Consider the following 16,191-nt stretch of genomic DNA (forward strand, 5'->3'; position numbering starts at 1 on the left):
CTTGAGTTAATAAATGATAGAAAAATGTTACTGCATATGCATAATGGTTTCTTTCCCAATTTTATCTTTGGATAATAAAGTTTAGGTTAAGCCTATTAGAATTCATATAATGAAAATTTAAATGGGGCTGTACTTTCACTATAGCAAATAAACAAGAATTCCCAAAACCTTCTGATGATCAAAGATATATAGATAATCTTGATATAGCAAAATCAAAACATATTTATCAAGGAAGAAATTCTACTAATAGTAATAACCCATAACTTTCAACTAGGATTCATGAGTCCAAAGGAGAGAGACTTACATAAATGTATTTTCTATGGATGCCAATAAAACCCTGGATCATACAGAATTTTTATTTCTTTCTTGGGAAACGTGGTTTTGATATAATTTGGGGGTAGCTGTTGCTTTTTAATGTAAGCCTCATGTTCATCTTCATCAACAAAACATTTTCCTTCTCTCAGAGCTCTCCCCTATTATGCAGAAGGCAGAACACTCCAACAAAGACAGACATACTTTGAGTAGTTTATTAACGAAAAGTAATTTCCATCACAAATATTCTCACTGGAGTCACTCCTGGCCCTATGGAAATCAGTAGAAATATTACAATGATGTCAATGGAGTCAGAGTTTTACCCAATACCACTACTTGCAGAATAAGATATTAAATTCAGTGTAAATATACCTACCACAAGTTGATGTTTGGTAATTAGCTTCCATGAACAGACTTAGCTGACCAGAGGTAAACCAGCAATACTCTTATAAGCCTTCTCTCTAATACAGAGCTTTCCTATTTTGAGGAGCTCCAGTCATACTAATAGAACGTGCCACGATTTCTGAAATATTGTAAATCTATAAAAATCTGATAACTGATTAGAAAGATAAACAGTAATGGAGAGAGGCGCATAAGGGTTTTCTTAGATACCATGCACTAGGGATAGAAGACTAATTACCAAGTGTATAATTTCAACGTCCCTTAACAAAATTGTAACTAACTTACTCCAGATGACCATGAGAACGTTATCCATCGTAGAGACGACGTGGACAAGACGACATGCTAAGTCATTTGTTTTAATTATATCCTAAAATTATTCATTTTAAAGCACATGGAGCTCTATCAAGTCTATGACAAAGACATTTATCCCCTTGAGTCTCACTACTTGTTTACTGCAAGATATTTTAGTAATCTGAGAGTCTATGAAGCCAAATAAACTACTGTATATGTCAAATTGCTAGCTGGAACACCACATTGCCACAAAGCAAGGCGGGGGGGGAAGCTCCTCCAAGCATAACACAGTGCCAAGCCTGCTGTTGCTGGAAACCAGAAATGATGGCACTTTTCACACTGCTCAGATGGATAAACATGTTCATAGTCATAGACACACAGGACAAAGTGTCACAGACGCTTGGTTGCACAGGAGGGACAACCTAAATAAACTCCTCTGCAGCAAACCAAAAGCCTTGCAGTGATGTCATGCATGCATGCCTGTGGCGACGCAAACCTCAGCTTTTCCATCCCTGCTCTCATTCTATATTGATTGACTTAATCACTAAGTGTACTAACAAGAAAACAGCAGTACCACTTCCTCTTGTTTTATAACAGACAGCAATCGCACAGCCAGCCCTGATCACAGCTGTTGCAGAGAATGAGTTCTCATCTGCCCTTTAACATTCTCCCACAATTTGGCCAAGAATTGAAGAAACGGGATAGCTATGTTTTAAACAGACAAAAGTAGCTCTGCTTCATCAATACACCTCAAAGTGTGGTAAAATGTTTTTGTGTAAGTACCTCCCAGTAAGAGAGGAATCCCAGAGGGCATTAGTCAGAGGAACCAAGCATTTACTACACAGGAGAAAGAAGGGTTTAAATCAGGGATGGGCAACAATCCTTTGTGAGTCACACGAGTGGCTTTCCTTCACCTCAATGGGCCACAGCAAGACAGAGGCTTGGGGGGTTCCACACTGCAACAACTGATTCACAGCATTCCAGCTCTCAGAAGGAGGGAGAGGAGCAAGGATGTGTGGTTCTGGTATCCCAGTGCACAAGAGGCCTGTAGGTAAGAGGGGCAGATGGTGGGGCAGCTGGAATCCCAGTGTAAGTAGCTTGCAGGCCACAGACCAATGGTGGGCAACCTAAATTTACCTATTTAAGGAATATGGGGAGCTCATATTGAGTCCAGAAGTTATTAGTTGGGGAACCAGGCAAAGGAGAGGAGAAAGAGATTTTATTTTATTAAATGATGTTTGTACAAGGGGAAAAACAAAAGGACTGTATGTCAGAAATGATTTTATTTGGCGGCTGTGGTGATATTGTGGAGACTAAATGACTGTGCAGCTAGGTTTGGGCTAGTATTACTATGCCCCCAAAAGTATTTGCTACAAACAGCATAACTTGTTGCGAAAAGATAAGCTTGTACATGGGTCACCGTGGACCACCTAAGGAGCATGTGTGGTATTTTAATTTACATTACTGCACTTTGCACATGCTAAACCAGTGAGTTTCAACAAAGGGTACACAGAGGTCATCCGGGAGGTATATTAGCTCATCGAGATACTTGCCTAGTTTTACAACAAATTACATAAAAAGCACAAGCAAAGTCAGTACAAACTAAAATTTCACACGCTGAATTGTTTATCCCCCATATGTTCTACAGTAAACTCTTTCATAGCCAGCATTCTATTATCCAGAACTCTGAAATAACCAGCACTTTCGCCATAATTAAATTTTAGTTATTTTCCGTAAGTACAGTACAGTGAAAGTAAATACAAATAAATATAGCAAATACAGCATAAGTTTACAGTGAACAATACTACTGCTGTTGGTAAATACAGTAGTGTCTTCCCCCTCCTTATGAGGGTAATTCATTCCTGAAAAACCCCTCTTAGGACTAATTCTCGTAAGTCAAAAATGTAATTACCATTAATTTCAATGGGAAAAAATTCTATGCATTCCCGAGTCCCAAAATTTACACCCATTTATGCTAAAACAACTCCAAATCCCATTAAATCTGGTGCAAGGGGGCAGGCAGGGCACAGGGAGACAGACTGGCCTGAGCGCAGCTTAGGTTAAGCAGGGAGTGGGTGCTGCCAGGGGCTGGCTGTGCAAGGAGCTAGGCAGGCACAGGGGGCCCCAGATGGCGAGAGGCAATGCCTCACTCATGCAGGGCTGCATGGGGGAGAGGCCCCGCCAGTGGCAGTGGAGGCAGCAGCGGCTGGCAAGCCAGGTGTTAAATGGGAGGGAGCGCCACAGACAGCAAGCGGCGCCCGAGGCACAGCTGCGCAGGGCGGGCGGCGGTGGCCCCCTAGCAACCCGGGGGGGTGAGCAGCAGCAGCAGGGCTGGGATGGGCTGCGCACCCAGCATCCACGTCTCGCAGAGCTGCGTGATCTACTTTCAGGACTTGGACAAGTCTACCTCCCTGCACCAGACTGCCATCCTCTCGCAGGGCGCCACTGCCCCCCTGCACAGCCTCTTTGTCAAGACCAACGCGGCCGACTCCATCCCCTCGGTGCTTGTCTACCAGAGCCGCCAGCCTCCAAATCGGTCCTCGTAAATGTGAAGAAATGCCTTGTAAGCTGAAGTAGGGGTATTAAATGAAACTCCTCGTAAAGTCGAATTCTCATAATTTGAATGGGCGTATCCCGGGGTATAACTGTACTCTGCATACATTTGTTTGTTTCTTAGTCTCTAATTTTGTTTTTCTTTAGTATTATGCATTGCTAGGTATACCTCTGTATTACCAAGAATATTTGAATATCTGGCAACCCGGGGCTGCCGGATATGAAAGAGTTTACTGTCTATTGATACTGTGCTTCCTGAAATGTAAGTGACACATCTGTAGTTTTAAAATGAGGTGGATTTTGGTGGTATGTAAGACCAGTCAGACTCTTGAAAGGGTACTGTTGTCTAGAAAGGCTGAGAGTCACTGCATGAAACTAAAAGTCAAGCCATGCCAAATCATCTGCAAAAATTAGTCAAATGCTTTCAATGTACACATCAAAATTGAACATGAAGAGATTAGCACTTAATTGCCAACAGAAACATGAAATAGTTACAGCTGTCAGCAACCTGGCTTTGTACCCTCCCCTTGCTTGCTGTGGAGAGGAGAAGGTAGCTGAAAACTGTGAAAGTGCCCGAGAGGGGCAGGCTCCCAAAACAATCAGAATTCAATAAATATGACTACAAATTCAACAACATTGTTTACTAGTGGGCAAATACACAGCCATTCTGCCTGCCATTTAAAAACAATTATAAGAAGTAACATAAAACCGAAAAGCCCGTTATGATTGGTCACTGTTCCCCCTGTAACATTCTACCTGCACCAAACTTGGTACCAGTCACTACTGCAGCTTTTACTGGAAGCTAGAAGATCTACTCAGTATTGTTTGGGTCCTTAAGTCAATTTTTGTTTTTTTGGAGAATGAAATGACAAAGTATGAACTTCATTTAAATAACTGCTTGGGGGTGGGGCCAGGAATGAGGGTATCCACAGACAGATTGGCCCAGGGAGAGAGGACTACCCCAATGCTCTCTCACCACACCATCTTAGAGCCAGGTGAGAAGTGTCTCTCCATGGCTACTGCAGCTTCAGCAGGCGCAGCTGGGGGAAGGGTGCATGTACCCTGGCTGGGGCAGATCCAGATTTATCTGCTCTCTGTGCTCCACAGCTAGAGTGAAGAATTACAGAACACTGCACTTTTCCCTCACTCCCCGATGAAGGTTCCTGTATAAATCGGAGTGGGCAAAACTTCAGTGCCGCCACCCTCCCTAAAGGGCACCCAGGAAGTGGGAGGTGCTCCCAGCTGTCCCCTTTGACATGGCTGGTGATTGTCTCTTTTCTGGCTGGTTTTATGAGAAGCAATCCCATTCCAGGCACATCCCATTCTCCTGACACAACCAAACCCATATGCTACTTTAAGCTATGATAAAAGGAAGCTCCAAACCGATTTTGGTGGTTCTAGCACTTGCCGCTGAGGAGGAATTCTTGAAAAGACAAACTCTCTAAAATATATAGTAGATTAAGGAAAGTAAAAAATTGAAAAAAGGAAACTTGTGCTATGCAAATACTCAAAGGCGGTACACTGTAGGGTGTTTCTGAAAATTTTATAAAAAGCACCCTGACTTCCATTACGAATAGTTCTTGGCATTTTTGTTGCAATCTTCTACTGGCTTTGGTAGCATATTATTAAAAATACATCGTTTGCCTTGAAATGAATACTGTCTGTACTAACAATTAGTCTAGACAGGCAATATGTTCTATTTCTCATAAACCAATGAAGAAGGAAGCGAAGGAAGAAAATTTTGTATCATCAGCAAGCTTCCCAACTTGAAGTCCAATGAGGGTGAAAAGTTAAACTCAGTGATCTATAATATTCTCACAGCACAGGATAGGTGTAAGGGAGTTAGAGAGAATTAATGTGGGTGAAAAAGCTCAGTGAATGTTAAGCACAGAAAAGGTCTTCCCATAACACTAACACAGTTTGAAATAATACTAATCCATACAATCACTGTACACTCTACGTGCATTTCTCTATTATGCTACTTAATAATTAGTATTAACCTACTATCCAGATGTTAGCATCTCATAAACCAACAAAATCAAAACTAAAATTAAAATTTCAGTTTAAACTTTAAAGAGCACCCCTTTTCCCCACTCTCTGCTTATTTCAGCACACGTGGCACAATGGAAAACACACCATCATGCCTATGTACTGAAGGAATCTGCCAATGGGAGGACTGATGGTATGATTTCCAACTTCAAAAACCATACTTAGAAAAAGACAGTCACCTGTTCCCTAACTGGTGGTTGAGATGCATTGTTCTTGTCCATTCCAACTTAGGTGTGTGTGTGCGCTCGCCACATGCACTGGTGCTGGAAGTTTCTTCATTCTCAGTATCTGTCAGGGGCTGGCTCTGGTGCCCCCTAGAGTGCTACACATATCGTGCAATACAAGGGGCACCACCAGCCACCTCCACCCTCAGTTCCTTCTTGCTGAAGAATCTGACAGTGGGAAAGGAGAGCGTTTGGAGTTCATGGATGTGCTGCATGCAATGCTGCACTACCGAACCCCATCCTCCCTAGCTTACTTGATGAGAATGTGGGGGACCAAAAAAAGACATGCATAGAACACCATGCAGTGGCCCCGCAAATGTCCTGGATTGGAAAATTATTGAGGAAAGCAGTCAAGGACGCATGCACTCTTGTTGTGTGAACCTGCGCTATTGGCAGCGGAAATACACATACCAGGTCATACTAGTCTTTGATGCACGAGGTGATCCTCTGTGGGGACACCAGAAGGCCCTTCGTTGTGTCAGCAGTTGCTACGAAGATCTGGGCTTGGTGCACTCAAAGTAGAAGGCTAAGGCACACCTACTGTCCAGAATGTGCAGCCTCTTCTCCTTACTGTTAGCATGAAGCATGGGATAAAAAAACGGGAGGAAAATACCCTGGTTAATGTGGAAGGTTGAAAAAAAGCTTTCAGCAAAAAAGCTGGGTGGGGCCAAACCTGAGCCTTGTCTTTTAAAAAAAACACTGTGTATGGCAGTTTGGCTGCAAAAGCTTTGAGCTCTCACATGTCTAGGCAACCTTTCAGGACAACTGGGTCAGTGAACATGAGCCCAATGGAAGGTGTTGCAGCAAGATGGGGATGGTGGTCATGCTTCAGTGACCAGGAGCGTACAGAGACTGACTGGGAATCTCCTTTCTGGCTGTAATCATGCCATTACTCTGAGTGGGATGCATAGGTGGGTGGTAGCAACTGAGATCATAATGCCAAAAGAGCAAGCATTCCATTCACCGTCATTGGTGGTCAGAAGGAACTTAGGACGTAGGTGGCTGGTGATATCCCTAATGCCACACAATACCGGCACCACTCCCCTATGGATACTACGAAATGAAAAATGTCCACACCACTATCAATATTTTTTGTTCCTCATGCAGGTACTTGCAGACCATGTTCAAAATATCCCTTAACTTTCTCTTTGTTCAACAGGCCAAACTCCTTAGTCTATCACTTTGATGCATAGTTTCTAATATTTAAATGTGTAGGAGACGGGCTCTGATGCCCCCTGGAGTGCTGCACTCTTGTTGAGTGAACCTTGCTGAGTCTTGTGACTCTTCTATCAAACCTTTCCAATTTAACAACCTTCTTGAATGGTAGACACCAAAACTGGACACAGCATTCCATCAGCAGTTGTACCAGTGCCTAATACAGAGTTAATATACAATTAATCACATCAAAACCCATTTTTTTTCCAGGCAACCCTCCTGTAACACATACAATGATTAAACTTATTCCATAGAATAACTGAAACCGTCCATCCCATTGGCATTAGGAACAGAAGCGCCAGGTAAAATAAAAATGCAATAATGTCAACTATTTCAATCCATCAGGGCCAAAAGCAAAACTTTCCATTCATTTTCACTTATGTGTCAGGAAAATGTATATAACAAAATATCTCTACATGACAATAAAATAAACACTGAACAAACGGGTTAGATAGAATTTTTTGGTGACAACTTGAAGCACAGCTTCTGACTAATCTGGGTTTTGGTAAATGTCTGTCTCAATTACTCATCTACATTCATTTTCCTCTCTGACCTCATTAAAGTATTACTACAGGGATCATTACAGGTTTATTCATTTTATATTCTCTGCATAAACCAGTCACTCATTTTTATGTTGAAAACAATAGATACTACCCAGTATACAGATCCAGTTCAAATAAGAGATTAATATTAAAGGGGAAAAACCCCCAGATGGATTGAGCATAAAGTTAACCAGTTCCATAGCACAAATAAAGATTACAATTTGAAGTATCTATAATCTTTGTAATAATGAAATAAGCCATATTCTGTCTGCACACAGTAATAACTTAGAAAGCCTTACACAGTATTCAACTGCTGGTTCTTTTCTAAGCAGGATCTGAGGGCCTCTCCAACCCAAGAGCATACCACTTTCTCCCGTATTCAGATGAAGAACAGAAGGAAGAGCATAGAACACTTGCATGAAACTTTTAATGGATTGTATCTCATACCTTTTAATTTAACAAGAGAGTAATATCCCTTTTCATTCTATTGTGGAGCAGTTTGTAAATGACTTTGGGTATCAAGGATGAAGTTGAGACTACACTAATGGCAAAGGATTAACAAAAGGAGAGCTTTATTGAAACAAAAGTTGCCAGATCTTCGTTTTGATTGAAAGTGAGCCCACATATGCCCAACCTACACTTTCACAGTGCTGGGAAAGAGACTTAACAAGAAAAGAAAACTGGTTTGTTTCCTATTAAAGTTGTAGCATCAAATTCAATTATACAGCAGGTCTACAAATCATCTAATTGCACACAAGCAGAGTAGCCGCCCAGGCAATCTTTCAGTGTAAGACTTTTTATACAACACTGGACAAGTTGAGATATGCCACTTCAGAGGTGCCTCTCTACAGGTATTTCCGGAAACAGGTATCAACATTAGATAGAATAATCTAGTTTTAGAAGATAATGTGAGTCCATATGGGCCCGTACCAATTTTTTTTAAATGCAGTTCAGTAGGAAGTTTCCCTCTATTCCTTGCCCCAAAGGCAAGAAAGTACTGCACTTCCCTAGATTCACTGCTCTAATCTGGAAAGTCACTGATTCAGAGTTTTGAAAATGCCTACTCAAAACTATAATGCACTGTTATTCCTACAAAGGCACAGACACAGAGTACTTGAGAGGGATGTTATATTCTGAATTTTTGGTAGAAAAATAATAGTTTTTATCAGTAGTATGGTCTTGTGATTAACATTACAAACTGGAATGCTGAACATTGAACATGACTTAAAAAGTCTCTTCATATCTGTGACTCAGTTTCCCTATATATGAAATGGAGATATTATGACCTACTTTCTTATATCCATTATTTGAGTTGTCTACTTAGATGATAAGAGCTTTGGTGCTTGTTCAATACCTAAAACAACAAAACATCGATCAGCTGGGTACTCTAAAAATTACTGTACTACAATTGAATAACATACATCCTGCAGAATTCTAGTTTTATATCTTGTTCTCTAGTATAGAGACTAGGTCGTATCTTGCATTGGACCAAAATCTGTTGGTGAAAGAGACAAGCTTCCAAGGTTTCACCCACCTTGTCTCTCTAATATCCTGGGACCAACATGGCTATACTACCACCACCAAACAATTTTACTAAGCACAGCCAGAGTCATTCGAAATGCACATTTCTATGTCATGCTGAACAGATGCATTGCATTTACTGAACTGTATAACGTGAAGCAAATAAAAAACTGAGAACCAAAACCCCTCACCTCTGTGATACTACGTTTGAAGTTTTTATGCTAACCAGGACAGAGTTCTGTGGAGCAGAAACCTGCTGATTTGCCAACCCTGAAAACATTTTAAGAGACACCGAGGCATCAAGACTATTCCTGTGTCCCAACCATCTACATAACTGATGTAGATTAGGCAGAACACTAGACAAAATAAATACAGCCATACTAATTCTTTTTCTGCCTGCCCATCTGAAAGTGTCAGAGGAGTAGCTGAGTTAGTCTGTATCTTCTAAAACAACCAGAAGTCCTCTGGCACCTTATAGACTACCATTTAATGAAGCAGGTCTTTGCCCATGAAAGCCTATGCTCCAAAATATCTGTTAGCCCATAAGGTGCCACAGAACTTCTTGTTGCATCTGTAAGCTAGCTTCTGTTTATGTTAGGAGAAGGTAGAGATGAGACACTCTTCTGTGTGAAATTCTACTCTTCCTTACAAAGATACAGTGTTTATTAGTGGTAAGAGGTGGTATCCATTAACTTCCTATGATATATGTCAAGGATACTCCTCACTCTGATACTCAGAGTGCAGAAGGTGGGAGCCTGGAAGAGACTTTAATATACCCTTCCTCTATAGACTTCTGCTTAAAAGCTTCCCAAGGGCATGGACTCCCTGGCCTTGGGAGGTAGCTGCCACCACCCAAGTGAAAAAGTCCTCTTTAGAACTCAGGAAGACACACTTGACATGTCTTCCTGTGAGGTTACTCCAAGCTCTTAACCCTCCCTTACAAGAGAGCTTTAAAACAAAGAGAAAGACAGTCTTGCACCTTTCTGTCTTAGGCATGCATATACACAGACCCTTCTCTAGGACACAGGACACAAATCATTGCCTTAAAAAGATGATTAACAAAACAAAAAGATTTAGGTCATAAAGCATACTTGGTTGGTAGGTGTTACAGATCAACTACAAAAGATAGATTAAAACAAAGAGAATTATATCCCTGGGATTCAGTTTAAAAGTTACAGTGTACAGAGGGGTCCCTCAGCCAGCCTGAGAAGTTCCACACCAAACCCCAAATAAAAAAAAATAACCTGACTGCATTTGACTAAACATTTCCTCCCTATTCACATATCTGTATTCCCAGATTTCTTTTGAGGCCTATCTATCTACTGAAATCCTCCAAGCCTAGTTCAGATTTAAACAGCTGTCTCTCCTCTAGCTTCACAAAGGACTCTCTCAGCAGGTAAATGCTTCCATTCAAAAATCTCCCTCTCTCTCTTCCTATTGGCTCACTTGGCTTTTTCCCAACAGAGAACCTACAATCTCTCAGTTTAGCCCTTTACAGGCATTCATTTATGACAACACATAGTTAGTTTTTCAGCTTCACTTGTCAGGTAGAAAGGGACAGCCTAGAATAATTGTTTATTTATACTTTCTCCATTGTTAAACAATATATTGAAACCTTCCTTGACTCATTGACTACCACCCTCCCATTCTGAGAAACTACAATTAAAATGTCAAGTCCCAGAGTATATATAGAAGAGACAGGATTATGCGTTCAGAACGACCTACGGAATATCCTGACAAAAACCCTTTCTGGTAGATCCAAAACTGAAACAGCATTTCTTTTCCGTTTCAAGCAGAATATCAAGACATGGCAGTCAGGCCAATACTTAGCTTTTCATCAGTTTGAGCCAACCGCCCCTGAAATCAATGGGAGATCTGCCTCTGTTATCAGGCTTAGATTAGTTGTGAGAGAAATATGCTAAAATCTGCTCAAAAGCAAATCTTGCTTTCTAAGTGCCTGATCTGAATTTCATTTAAGCCAATGAAGTTATTCTGATTAATATCAAGTTCAAGGAACCTCTGAGGGCAGAACCTTGCACTAGTATGGCGCCCAAATGAAGTTGGGCATGAGATTCAAGCATGCATAAATGCAATGTATGTTCATAAGGATAGAAAAGAAACAGCTGAATTGCAAACTTTTCAATAAAGGGCCTTTAAGATTAAAGTGTAACCAGAATGGTCTGGAGCAGCACCCTGCCCACAGGCGGGGATGTCCCACCAAAGCCAGAGTAGGCCCATCTGTGGCAGTGCTGAGGCAGGGCAGCTAGGAAGGTTACAGGGGTGGCTGGGGAGGCACCAGCCCAGCTGGAGCTTACCCCCTCCCCATCCCACAGCATGCCTGAGGCCGCTGCTGAAAGGGGATGCTCCAACCAGGCTGGTGCACCCCTGCCTGCAGTGTTCCCAAGCCAGGCTGCAGCAGATGGGGCTATGGTCTGGCCATGCTTGAGCGCCTCCCACCCACAGCAGCGATAACCCTCTCCTTGTTTAATCAGTTAACCTTTTAAACCTAGTGTTCAACTGTTCAACCAATTAAGTGGATTGAACATGTCTACTTGACGATTGTAGAATTCCTAGGACAAGAGCACTCCAATCCTGACTAGAACCTCTGGGCACTACTATAATAAATGCATCTCAAGAGACCAACTTATTATGCTGCCCACAAGCAACAGCAGTGTAAAAAAAATAAAAAAAAGCCTTAAATATTTCTTCACCCAAGTTACCTATGCTATGAAAACAGGCTTCTGTATAAGATCCTGCAGATAGATAAAAACAGGACTAATTACTTACCTCTCTCACACAAGTGGAGTGAGGTTAGGGCTTGCTAGCCAAGCTTTGGAAGGTACTGTAAAGATATAAAGCACTCTGTAAATCCTAATTAGTATTACTCATGCATGTGCTCAGTTGTGTAGAAAAAAAAAATCTGCTCGTTACCTGAGAACTGCAAATCTGAAACTGGTTGTTATGTGGTTCTCTTTAAACAGTCTCTTACCAGCAACGCACTTGGAATCATTCACCTGGTATCTTTACTCCAACTTCAGATGGTTACTAAGTCCTGCTGTGAAGAAAAACAACTCCAAAAATCGATCTCTTCCTTTGTATCACAACTGGCAAAATCTTGTCTTCCTAACCTCTCACCCTAATTTTGTCACTTTCCTCCCTTCTATGGCTTTCCTATCACCCTTTCACTTCCTTTTGCAGGGTGTGCAAATCCAACAGTGCTAAGTCTATGCTGCTGTCAAATTCTTACCAGTGCATACTCCATTTTGATAAGCCCACCTCATTCATTCCACATCACTCTTAAAACTTTGTCCCTACTTTCAAAGCTCCCAAGAGTTTTTCCCTTCCCCCCGACATTAGCAGTCTTCTACCGAAATCTGTGCTCTGCACCACTTTCACCTGTGTCAATATACACCCTTTGTCCACACATCACTTGTCTTCCACACTACTCCATACCCCAGAATGTCCTTCTCAATCCATATTCCTCAAAATCTCCTGCATTCTTTAAAAGACTCCTCAAAACTTAGATTTTTTTCACCATAACTCTTTAAACAACAATATCCAATTTCCCTATGGGGATGTGTCATAACATTTTCTCCCATTCTCTTTTCTGTAGGTTGATTTTTTTGTCATCTATCCTACAACTTGACTTGTACTTTCAGAGGCCGTGGGAAGTAAATGGAGCTGCTTGTAGGTGCAGAGATTTAGGATTACACACATTCTTAATTTATCTATTGAGAACAGTCCTACCGAAGACTACTGCTGAGTGTGTAAAGTTGCAGTGTCCAATAAGCCTCCCATTTGCCACAACACTGCAGTGTGGTGACATGGAACGCCCTCCACCCGCTCTGTGCACACACCCCACCACTTGGTGGGACAAGCACGTGGTGGCAATGGGAGTGGCACCTCCCAGCATGACTGGCCAGTCTCCAGATGCAGGGCCTGGTGCAGCCTCAGCCACGAGGCTCAGCACAGCTCATGTGGCCCAGTGGCTCCAGAGTGGCAGCACTGATTCTGGTTAGTCACCTGCAGTTGGAGCAGGGTGCCTGGCTCTAGAGGGCAAGGGTGCCAGGCTCTGCAGCTGGGGACTATGGCAATCCTGAAATTCCTATTGGACACCACTGGTGTAAAGGTAAACCTATGCTTGAGCCTTTGCAGTATCAGGGTCTTAGGTTGCAAACTTGTTTATGTTTACAATGTTTTAGCATCCAATTGGGCATTATTAACAAAAACGCAAACATGAATACACTCATTTATATCAGAAATAAACATTTATCACATAACCAAAATAAACCCCAAGACAACCACTTGAAAAATGTTTATAATTTTCAACCTGTGTAAGAACTGTGCATCTTGAAAAAAGCAAAACCAAACCCCACTTTTGAAACATTTTCTTATTTTAAGACCATCTTATTTTTCTTAAAAGACTGCCCATGTGGCAGAGAAGAGAAGCCAATAAGACAAAATACAAATGCCTTACATGAAAGATAAATAGATGGGAAGATTTGCTAGCCATGAAGTGACAGCACAAGGTGTTGCAACTGAATTACCAATGAAATCACTGACAAAGCAGCATTACTTTGTCTTCCATCAGATCCCTTTATACATCAGTGGTTTTCAACTGCATTCAGGGACCCTTTGGAGTCTGCTGATTATGTCTAAGATTTGCAAAGAGGGCTGCACCCCCATTGCAAATATTTTAGGGTCTGCAAATGAAGAAAGGGTGAACATCACTATTTATTCCTTTTTAAACCACCCGCCTATCTAAGATTTCTTGCTAACCTGCTTATTTTTCAGTTTCAACTCCAGCTTCTTGCACAAGCCTTTTCAGACATATCCATTGTTTCCCAACCCAAATATTTGTGGAGAGGGGGACTAAAATGCCAGACCTGATCCTGATGTGGTGCTGAGTGTGAAACTGGGGGGTGCTTAGCACCACCTTGCAGGTTTAGCTCTTATGATATTAACTGAAATCTTGAGATTTCAAGTACTTGTGCATTTAGTGACAGCTTTTCCTCACAGCATTCCAACACCAGCAGAAAGTTTGGCATAACTGAATGGCAGTGACCCAGTTATCCTGTACAATCATAGTACATGCCATCTTCTCATTTAAGGGAGCTGGGAACCCAGCATTGTTACTATCATGGCTAGTTCCATAACGAAGAACTTTTATATTTACCTTTCACCATGTACACCCTAATAAGGTGCCTAGACATACATAATCTGGAGTAGCTTTATATCTCGCCTCTTCACGACCAGTGTTCCCTCTAATTTTTTCCATCAATGGGTGGAATAAATGTTGTTATGCACACCAAAGCATGTGTGGAGGTGCACCATGAGCAGAAACACATGCTGCTGGCTGTGCCAGCTATGGGCTCTCTGCTAAGCAGCTGGGCAGCACCTGAATCTCTCCCGGTGGCTGCCCAAGCACTCAGCTTAGAGGGAACATCATTCATGACTTACATTTAATTTAGAGCCTGGCTATAAAAAACCAGCTCTCCGATACATGGGACGGATTCAGAGAAGCACCTCACAGCTCCCCATCAAGTCACTGTCTTTGCTGTTTGAAACATTCACTTTTACAGAGAACGACACAGACTACAGTATGAGAGAGATTATTTTATGCCTTGCTGATCATAGGGAGGTAAAAAACCAATGAAAGCTACGCTACTTCTCAGCACAAGCTTTTTCCCCCGATTTCCTCTCACCCCTCAAAAACGTGGATAGCATTTGAGCCAGAATCCTTTCTTAAATAAGTTTCTGACTTTCAGAGCCTTCAAACAAGCCCTTTAGTAGCTCAGCTCTTATTGCAAATACACAGCAACCCCTCTTCGAGGTTTGCACATTTTCTGCTCCGGGAACCCTGCAGTCTCGTTTAACCCAGAGGTTTTCGGACAGGAAGTAGAATGGGAAAACAGCAATAATAATAAAACCACTTGCCTCATGTGGTTCTAGGCTCCCTCCGCCCTGCATTCCCCTCATGCAACACGGAATTTCCATAAACACTTAAGACATTAGAAACAGGGGCCTGCTATTTAAACCTGCACTAATATCCACTGAGTTTTTCTGTCCACAAGATTTTTTTTCCCTCTTTTTCCTGGACCTTTCATTCACAAACCTCAGATCGTGCAGCCAGCACGACTAACACCCAAAAGGAGCCTCATGCAAAACCCACCGACCCCCAGCGCCCAGTTAACCCCAGTGAGAGGGAAGAAAACTCTATGAAGTGCCTTGCAGCAGAACAGCCTGTTGTCTGCCACAGCCTGGCTCTTCTTCAGGGGGCAAGCCTGGCAGTCTCTCTGCTCCGTAGGTCACTCGCTTGCACCAGCCGGGTTCTCCAGGGGGCTGCCCCCAATCAACCTCCCGCCCCTGCAAAACCAGCGAGCCCGTCTCCTACAACCAGGACTGGGCAGCGAAAAAGCACAGTCCTGCCAGACCGCAGGAGCCCGTCCACACGTCTCCGAGACCCCGCGCGCCGCTGATTACAGAGTCATTATAATAATGGGGGGAACCCCGCAATCACCCCCCCCCCCCAGCGCCTGGGAAAGTTGAGGCTTCAGCTCCCGACTTCGCGGCTCGAGCTCCGCTCTGGTACCAGCTGCTGGGTACAAAGGGAGCCAGCCGCTCCCCGCCCCCCCCGCTTACCAGCCGTCCGGAGAGCCGAGCCTACGGCGCAGGGGGGGCTGGAGATGCGGAGTCCGAGGCTTCCCCCTCCCCTCGCACGGGCTGCGGCTGGAGCCTGCCGAAGAGCCTGGGCAAGGAGTCAGGGGGGAGCAGCATCTCCCCCAGCCCAGGCACCGCCGCTCCTGCTCCGCGGAGTCCGCCCCACGCTGCCTGCCTGCCTGCCTGCCTGCCTGCAGCCCCCACCCCCGCCTGGCCGGCCGCGGGACACCTCCGCCTGCTGCTCCTGGGAGGCGAACCTAGCGGGGCTCCAGCACGGCAAGCGTCGGCCTCCGCGGCCCCGCCCCCCTCCGGCCGCCGCACCCGCCCCGCTCGCAGGCGAGCAGCCGCTGAGACAGGCTGGCTGGGCTGCGCTCTCCCCCTCCCTCCTTCTCTCCCGCTCTCCCTCCCTCCCAGCCCGCCCC

The 16,191-nt window shown here is 43.5% G+C and overlaps 1 protein-coding gene across 2 annotated transcripts in view; it reads right to left on the minus strand.

Moving 5' to 3' along the window:
* Positions 1-15,942, minus strand: part of PTPN13 (protein tyrosine phosphatase non-receptor type 13) — a 178,470-nt gene extending 162,528 nt beyond the window's left edge. For both annotated transcript variants that reach the window (XM_074993670.1, XM_074993669.1), the window contains exon 1: positions 15,752-15,942. The gene's annotated coding sequence lies outside the window, so the exon portion shown is untranslated. The remainder of the gene's footprint in view (positions 1-15,751) is intronic.
* Positions 15,943-16,191: the final 249 nt, after the last annotated feature.

The sequence above is a fragment of the Carettochelys insculpta genome, chromosome 4 (genome assembly GCF_033958435.1).
Source record: "Carettochelys insculpta isolate YL-2023 chromosome 4, ASM3395843v1, whole genome shotgun sequence".
NCBI classification, from domain to species: domain Eukaryota; kingdom Metazoa; phylum Chordata; order Testudines; family Carettochelyidae; genus Carettochelys; species Carettochelys insculpta.